This window comes from Gavialis gangeticus, unplaced genomic scaffold (genome assembly GCF_001723915.1).
Source record: "Gavialis gangeticus isolate Ggan-Ray unplaced genomic scaffold, GavGan_comp1, whole genome shotgun sequence".
Lineage (NCBI taxonomy): Eukaryota > Metazoa > Chordata > Crocodylia > Gavialidae > Gavialis > Gavialis gangeticus.
The window spans coordinates 14,727,927-14,737,094 of record NW_017729015.1 but is presented as its reverse complement, the minus strand read 5'-3'; the positions used below and the strand labels follow the sequence as shown (position 1 = coordinate 14,737,094).

Genomic DNA, 9,168 nt, shown 5'->3' with positions numbered 1-9,168 from the left:
CGCAGGGCGGACAGCGTTGCCACACCGAGGGCCGCGGCTGCCGGGACCGGAAGTGAGGGGCCGGAAGCGCTCGCCGCTCGCTCCCGCTCCGCCGCCGTCGCCGCTCCGGGCACACTGCGCCTGCGCCGCCAACCCACCGCGCATGCGCGGCTCCGGCCGCCTGCCGAGAACAAAGCGCCGGCTGAGAAGCGAAGCGCAGGGCTTCCGAGTACGCATGCGCGGTAAGCGGGAGGGAACAAAAAAGGGGATGGAGCGCCCCCTCCCATTACGCCTGCGCAGAGACGCAGCGGCCCTGCCTCGTTCCGCCGAGAACAAAAGTACCGAGGGGGCCCAGTGCGCATGCGTACAAGCTTAGCACGCAGGGAGGGGCTACACAGCGCACGCGCAATCGCAGCCCTGGGGCGAACAAAGCATCCGGGAGCGATCGCAACGCATGCTCTTTACAGCACCTCCCCCTCCCCCCTCCCTTGCAGGCGTTCGACGCACGTGTGCGTCTTCTGCCGGCCCAGGGCATGGCTTGGCTGCCGCTCTGCGCATGCGCGGGGCCTTGCCTGGTTTGGCCCTGTACAGCATGGGGCGGGGGGGGGATGGAGACCTGATTTGGGGTGTTAGACCCTGTGATCTTTGGAGCAAAGCAGCCCAGCCCTGGCTTCGTGCTCCCCTCCCTGAGCACTAGCAGGCCTGGCCTTGCTTGCCTGGGAGCCCAACCAGCCCCTGCCAGAAAGCCTGCAGCACATTTGACACGCAAGCCTCCCATGGCTGATAGTGCCACACGAAGCATGTGAGTGCACTGGTTATAAATCCACCCCCACCCCGTGCGTGGACTGTGCAGGAGCCCCGGGGGCCGGGTTAATGTGGGGATCAGTCGGTGCAAATCTTGATGACACCCAGAAAGCTCCCCGAAGGGATGCTCGGTAGGATTGACCTTCACTTGGCCCCTGGGTAGTCATTAGCGGACATGTTCCTTTAGCCACTGGGCGTTGACCTCGGCAGCCAAGCCAACATTAGCAGTAATTATCCCGTAAGTCAGCGGTTCCCAAGCTCTTGACAGATAGCACACCATCAATTTAAAACAATGCAACCTTAAGTACCAGCAGCAAATTTTTGTCATATAATTATAATAAATCTGTTAACACCAGTGGCAATGCATATGGGGTGCACTCCCTGACGGGCCGTGCTCGCGTGTGCCCCCCTGACTCAGGCAGCACCAGTCACCCATGGTTAACGTGCCACTGACAGGTTTCCTGCATACCGCTGGTGGTACCCGTAGCACAGATTGGAAACCGCTGCTATAAGTGATAGATTAAATTCATTGTCCCAGAGTGTATACAAATAGTATACGCATAGATTCGTTTATGTCCTAAAGCAGGGAGACTGAATCTTCTACATTTTTATTTCCATCAGTTTGTGATAGAGAGCTCATTTGAGAAAAGCAAGTTTCTTGATCTCCGAATGTCTTAAGTGACATCCCCCCCAGAGCCTGCACTTGTCTTTTGGGTTCAAACTCTGCCTGTATGCAATATGACTTCTGCTGATAGCAGGACTGACTTCACGGTAGGAGTCTTGTTGGTGTAGCTGGGACTGAACTATATTTCAACCAGGTCTCTAAAGCATGGAGTAGATGAGTGGTGCCCAATCTTTTCACCCCACAGGCTAGATGGGCAGTACCATATCTGGCTGCAGGCTGGATCAGGCTGGTGGGCTTGACCCGTCCAGCACGTGGGGCTGGTGGAGCAACTCCATCCAGCCCAGGGGACTGCGCAGCCTGACCCAGATCCATCTGCAGGGGGGTGGGGAGCAGCTTAGTCCCCATCTGGGTGTGTGTGTGGGGGGGCTGGATGGAGCTGTCCCGATCAGGATGTGCTGAGGGGTGGATGGAGAACAACCTGGTTCTGATCCAGACACATTGGGGGTGGGAGTGGGGAGCAGCCCAGCCATGATCTGGATGCCAGTGGGGTGGAATGGCCTCTACCTGGATGCATGGAGGGGGCAGGGAGCAGCCCAGCCAGATCCGGATACAGAAGGGGCAGGCCTGTCCCTGATCCTGCTGTGCGGCAACGGCCTGGGCAAGGCTGGATCCCACTGCATGAAGCTTCCTCACTCCCCAGCTGCCAGTTTTTTCCAGCCTGCAGAGATCCCAGTGGGCAGGATGTCACAGGTCTATGGACTGGATTTGGCTTGCAAGCCAGGGGTTGAGCACCCCTTGAATAGAAGCAACTGGGGAAAGAGCCCATAAAGGAGAAACTTTGATGCCAGCAGGTGACAGATCCCAGATCTCTGTACTTCTCTCACTTGGCTTCAATCAGCAATGTGCAAATGGGTCTATACTGAATGTGCTGTTTGGACAAACCCTTCACTCAGTAGTTAATGTTTATACAATACAAGTAAATGTACAGACCCATCCATGCACCTGAGCTACTATTACTCACACAATCTCAACGCAGTAAGACAGCCTCTTACTGCTGGGAGCATGGCATACTTTTGGATGTCTAGCACTGCCTGGCTTTCTTTTGCTGCCCTTTGCTCTTTTTTGCTCTCACTCTCCTGGATTCAGTTGCTGTCTCCCTTGTCTTCAGTCTTGCATCCGTGAGATTGTTTTTCTCACACACTTCACCCAGCTCCCTATTAATTAACCCTTTCTCCCTGCCTGCCTTTCTCCGGTTGAATTTCTCACTTGTCTCATGCTGCCTAGCCATCCCAGCTGCCCAGTCACACCTGCACGTATGGGGTACACAAGTGGGGCACAACACAACAAAGGTCTGTCACAGGTGATCTTGAACTGGCATAAGGTTCCCAAAGACCTAGAACTAGCTTGCACCACACGGGCTGTTTAGGACCCACCATACCATCCCAGCTCCTGCTAAAGGGTCATTATTGCCCCAGGTCTTCTACCTTCTATTTCAATACCAGAAGAGAGGATTAAAATCTGTCCCAGTGCATCCAGCACCCCCTCTTCACTATCAGCCCCGCTGCTATGTTCAGCTTGGTTTTCCTTTCTGCACAGCTTCTGTGCCTGCTTCTATCGTATCTACTGAAACCTCTGAGGCTCAGACAGCAGAAGACCGAGCCTTGCTGCCTGTACCCAGTTGTCTTCATTTCTCTGAGTCGCTCTCCATCTTTCTGTGTTCCTCCCTCTGGGCCAGATTCTCCACCTAGCTACATGCTAGAAAGTGGACTGAAGCTGTCCCAAGTCAGGCGGCAGAGAACTTATGTGCAGAACAATTCCTACCTGCCCTTATTTCTCGTACTGGGGAAGGCAATGCATCAAGGGCTTCCCAAGGACCTATTACTAACTCACACCCTGACTGGGATGATCACAACCTGCTCCTGCACACATCCTCCTCACTCGCTTCAGCTATGGGGTGCCTAAACTCACCTGTGAATCAGCCCCTCTTCCCTCTATCAAATCATGTCTTTACAAAGTACCCTGGCCAAGAGCTCTTACCAATTCTTGAGGTGCAAACATCTCCAGGTTTGATACCGCTCCTGGCCCCCAGCATCTGAGCAAAACTGCAGAAGCAAAACAAAACCTAAGTTAGACATTTTCTCTGGGCCTGGTCCTAGGGGAGTATTTTTCAAAGAAATCCTGTCAGACCCAGTTTTTTGGGGAACTGCTCCTGCAGATCTGCAGCAGAGATACATTGAGCTCAGCTCATCTGCAGGGGGTGAACGGGGTCACGAGTGCATCTCTTCCCCAACCCACCACCTCTCATACAAATAGCATGGTTTCCTATTAGCTTTCCCACCCTGCTTGTTTCCTTCTCCTTTTCTCTCTCCCTTCCTATTGATTTTGTTATAGTTGTCCAAGACAGTCTGGAAAAAAAATGACTCCAACCACAAATGTGGAAGGAGTGCTGCCAAGCTGGCAAAATTATAAAATAAAACTAGGCCTTCAGTGTCATGGACTGATGCAACAAAAAGTAACTTTAGATCAGGGATGCTCAATCAGGGTGTGGCGGCACCCTGGGTTGCCCTGAAATCCTTTCAGCGGTGCCGCAGGGTGCCACACACTGTTAGCACTGTTATGGGCGCAAACACGGTTCACAGGATAAATCCTGAGATTTCAAATAGGCATCCATAGTGTTAAAGACATTGTGTCCCTGTTGTGGTATTTCCAAGTTCTTTGCAACAGAAGAGCTGGTGTCAGACAAATGAGTGAAAATTAAGAACTGGCACTTTCCAAGGGGGGGCCTTAAGTCTAACGAGGGGTGCCTGGGGTCTAAAAAGGTTGAGAACTGCTGCTTTAGATTCTCATGGGCACATTCAACACATCCACATATCTCACTGCTTTCATGACCCTTTTTTCATTTTCTTGGTCCTACTGCCTGGTAATAAGTGCCCAACTCTGGCTGCCACCCTCCGTCTCCCCTGTGAGATCGGTATTTTGTGTGCTCCTTGAATTGCAGGAGAGGAGCAATGGGTGTTCCTGCAGGTACATCCCCAAACCTGGGGCACGTTCCACGGACAGGCCGTGCAGCTGGCAGTGGGGTAGGGCCCACTGTTGGGTACACCGCTGGGTGGCAATACTGCAGCTGGCACCATTGTGCTGAGGCTGCGTTGATGTGGCTATCGCAGCTGACAGCTGGTATTAGTCACTTGCTTTTAACCCACTCAGGAATGACAAAAACAATAGTTTCAGTTTTAAGGGAAGGAAGGTCACTTGTCAAAGACTTTGCTGGCACTGGGAAATCTGGGCCGTCTGCTACAGACTCCCTGGGCGAACCAAGTTGCTCCGTTGTCTCAGCTTCCCAGCTAGAAAATGGGGATAATACTCCCACCTTTCTGTCTGCCTTTATCTGTCGGGTCTATTGAGATTGCAAGCTCTGTGAAGCTACAAGTCTCTTATGCATTTGTACAGCAGAAAAAGAGCCCTGACCTTGGATGGAGCATCTGGGTGTTACTGAAATGCAAAGCAATAATAATTGAGAATCGGTTGTTTCCATGACTGTGGCGTTCAGCCAGGCAGTGCTAGGCAACCTCCAGGGCAAAGCTGCCACGTGGAGAGGCTTTTCCTCTGGGTGGAAACGGGATGCAGGCTGGTTTCAGGACTGAGCGCGTGGCCTTCCCCGCTCCCTCTGTCCCTTCCTACGTGGGTTGAATAAGGCAGCAGAAAGCAGCCGGAGTGGATGGGCTGGCTTCTGCAGTATTGCAATTATCCCCTGAGATTGGGATGATGGGATCGTTAATCAGCCAGCTTTCCAAGAAGCTGCCTTTGTTTGGTTTCAGAGCTAGACACTGTGTGCTGCAGAGTGCAGAGCTGCCAGGCTGCGCCCAGCGAAGAGGCCCGGACGGGGGGTTTTCATGCTGGCTTTGAGAACAGAAGAGCTCTTGTTCCAGCCTTCTCCTTGCCAATTTTAATGTAGCCGCCCACTTGGCTAGGTTAAGCCAGGAGTGGTGGGGATTCTGGGAGGGGGGACGGGATGGGTTGTCACTAATGGGGTCCCACCTCTTTCTCCTTCACATTCCCCCTTTTTTTGAATCCCCATGGTCCAAAAGGAAAAAATGAAGGAAGCAACGACTTGTGACATGAGATCAAAGGTATTCATTATCATAGCCTGATAAATAGCCACCTCTGGGGCTCTAAGTTTTTGAGTCTCAGAGGCCTTGGCATGAGCTGATGCCTTCTGCGCTGTTGCTAAATACGGGCCGAGACTGGCCTGCTCCCGGCCCTGTACGTGGAAGGCTGGGCTGCGCTGCTCTCTAGCGGTGGCCATGCAGTATTTGAAGCTGGCTGAACTGTAGCACATGCTCTGCTCACAGTGAAAACTCACAAAAGAGGCAGCAGGACCTTGGGGAGGAGAAAATGATCTTGTTTTCAGAAGAGTCAAGCCCGTAAGCATGCCGGCTCGCTATATTCACCCTCATTGTTCTAATGCTTTTCATTGTTTCCAGTTGCTGAGACATCCCTAAACTGCTATGACACTGCTCTAATGATGCCTTCATTGTACTTGCTGCTCTGATAACCCATAATCCTGGATCAGAAAGTCAGAAAAAAGGCTCAAACACACCCAGCTGTCATAATGAGGCCATGTATCAGGATCCCCTGATACACGGCACAGCACAGATGCCCTCCTTCAAGCTTTCCTTGCTTGTTATGCTTTCTCTGCAAGGATTTCTCAGTGCAAAATAGGCCTTCTCTGCTGGGCATGGGCATTATCTGATCCCCTGTACCACCAAACAAGGCCTGTGTGAGTTTTAAGTGATGCAAAGGCCACATGCTCCAGAGAGGCACCCTCGTACTTTGCTTCATGTGCACTGATTAGTGAAGCCTGGCAACATCCTGGGAGGGGAATATTATTGCCCTATTATAAAATACCATTCCTGAGGCAATGTGCTTCCTGATCCCATGCCCAGAGCTATATGTCCACGTGATGTCAGGGAGGAAAGCACGCAGCGTGACTGCTTTGATTGGGAGTGGGGGTGGATCTTCCTTGTTCAGTTAATGCCACGTGGCCGAGACTGGGACCTTTCATCAAACTCCGAGGTGTCTCTTCCTGGTTCGGCGTGGCTCCCAGCCAGCGATGTGGGCAAGGGCAGGGTTCACTAGCTCTGAGTCACTTAGATCCGGAGCACTACTCCTCTACCAGGAAGCAGATCAATGGGTCATTCATCTCTCTCATTTCCTCTTTTCTGGAGGCACCTGCCCCATGAAGCTGGCTACTGGCTATTTAACCTGTTCTCTACCCATGCCCCCAGGAGCTTCTCCAGTTTTTTCCCCTCTCTGCTTGCAGCCAGGCAGCATCAGGCTGGAGAATTATTTGCATTCCCAGGGTATATCATACTTTGGGGGTTTTTTAACACTTTTTCCTGTATCTATTTCTTATAAGGAAGTCAGTACCCTGAGGCAGAAAGGGACATACGTGCCTCACTTACCTCTCACAGGATTATGTTACAGTAAAGCAGAGGAGAATCTGAGGCTTGAGCTGAAGTCAAACAAAACCAACAGAAGCATCAGTGGGTATTAGATCAGCCCTCAGCCCCCCTCACACCCTTATTCTTTCCTTTTGAGCCAGACTTTTCATATCACTCAGCAGTAGTGCTTCAAGCTCCCTGCAGACTCAGGAAGGTAAATGTGGACCAGTTCCCTTGGGGTCATGTTTTCAAGGTTCCCTTTGCAACCACAGCTGTTAGCAGAATTTGCTGAAAGGAAACGGAGATTGCTGCAGCAAGGATTGGATTTTGTGGCAAATCCCACAGCTGGGGGATAGTCAGGGCCAGTGTTATTCTGCACTTGTACCACCCTAAATAATTCTTCCCCTCGCTGTTGTTTACTCTATCAGTGTATCTCCACAGTCTGCTTATGAACTGAGAAAAGCCACCTGGCAAGCTTCTGCATCCTCTTTGTACCCTGTTCTTTTCCAGTGCGCTCCATCTCCTGTAATTGCTAGCTGCTGACTTCTAGCACAAATCAAATTGCTTTGTTTGGTAAGCAACATAAACCATGATTTTCTCCAGGGTTCACAGTCATTTGTTTTTTCTTCCTCCCTGGCAAGATTTTCTCCCAACAGTGACCATTATGTTGTATTTGGCTTTTGTGCTGCAATCATCTTGTGTTGGCTAACATGTGGTTTCATGTTTTTTATCACAGGTTACAGCACTGCCAGTTTCCTCCTGATCTCGCCTGCATGTTAGATGTGCTGCTGACACATAAAGATGCCTCTAAGAGCAGCAGGTAAAGAACAGTATGTATCTAACTTCAGACAAAGAAATGCCCCTTTTACCTGCCCTTATATTCTCTGCACGTGGGATCTCAACCAACATTATGTATGACACCTGCTGGGAGATGGGCAAGGAATACAATGACTGTATTTCAGTAAATGCAAAAAGCTGTGGCTTTGACTACAGCTTTTAAGAACTGACTTGTTGTTTCAATTATCAATCATGACAATGCCTTCCTCTGTAGTAAGGCCTCCAAAATTACTGAACAGAATGGATCTGCTTTAAGAGCATGTGTTTCGCATATGTCTGTGCATTCAGACATCCTGCGACCTCTCTCCTGCCAAAAAATGTTTCTAAACCACAGCTATTTTTTGGATGCAACATGGTTAAGAGCACAAGGTGGCATCACATATCGTCAGACAGGCATTGAGGAACAGCATCTCCAACCGAAACTGTTTAATGGAAGCAGGATGCAACTACCTGAGCTGGAATTTGTCTCAGACACTGTGTTTTTGTTATCAGATGTCCTGGATTCAGGATGTCCTGGATTCTTCCCTTGCTGTCCTGTGTAGTGAAAATAACCATGTTAGCTGACAGGCCCAGAATCTTTTTAATTGCTCTGCTGCTGCCTACTGTGGCCCTGTTCCATGAATAATGAAAGGGAGTTCATTCTCCAGGACTGTTGTTCTGATGCTTTGTAACAGTACCACTAAACCGACTCATTCAGACACATGCTTTTGGCCTGTTGGTTGTGAACCGTCTGAATACATCCCCAGGGCCATCTGTGAAATGCTGCCCTGATGGCGAGGCAATGTTGTCGCTGAGTTGGAAGAAGCAAGTAGGAGATGCACAAAGTTTGATGAGCGAGTGTTTCTGAGAAGATGATTACTGCAAGATGAATGTGATGTTTTCATATAAAAGAAGGGAGCCAGAGAGGCAGGTATCTCTGTACCACACTCAGCTGCAGAGGGTGTGGTGAGGTTGATTTCCCTGACTCTGGTGTGGCTCCTCTCTTTCTTTCCGTCTCAATCCTGCAAGGTTGGTTCCCACAGGAAGGTAGCTCTTCTTTTAAGACATTATCTCTAAAGAAGCATGGAAGTTGTTACAAAATGTCATTGTCCTTGAAAATAACCCTGTGGCCTTTTGCATATTGCTGTGTTCAAATCCTGGCTCCTTATATTCCTGGTTTGTTTCCTGTGCTCTCCTAACAGAGGGGAATACTTGGGCTGATAGCCCAGCTTTCTCTGTCATTACTGCCCCAGGCATCATAGTTGCATGGTGACCCACTTCCAGCACCTAAAACTTAAGAGAGTAAATGGTTCCCCTGTCCTCTGTGTCTGTGGCAGAATTTCAGCAGCAGATATGGAGTCCTGCTAATCTTTCTGCCATGCTTGGTATTTTCCTGCCATGGGCTGGGCTCATCACATCATTCTCATTTTTCCACTTTACCTGAGAGGCTCACAGTTTTATTTCCAGGGGTTTTTTTTGCAGTCAGCAATCCAGCAACTC

At 50.4% G+C, this 9,168-nt stretch overlaps 1 long non-coding RNA gene across 1 annotated transcript; it reads left to right on the top strand.

Moving 5' to 3' along the window:
- The first annotated feature begins 5,801 nt into the window (after positions 1-5,801).
- On the top strand, positions 5,802-8,335 carry LOC109294066. Its single transcript, XR_002096461.1, has 3 exons — positions 5,802-6,771; positions 7,589-7,672; positions 7,904-8,335. It is a non-coding gene; the product is annotated as an uncharacterized LOC109294066 (long non-coding RNA).
- The last annotated feature ends 833 nt before the right edge of the window (positions 8,336-9,168 follow it).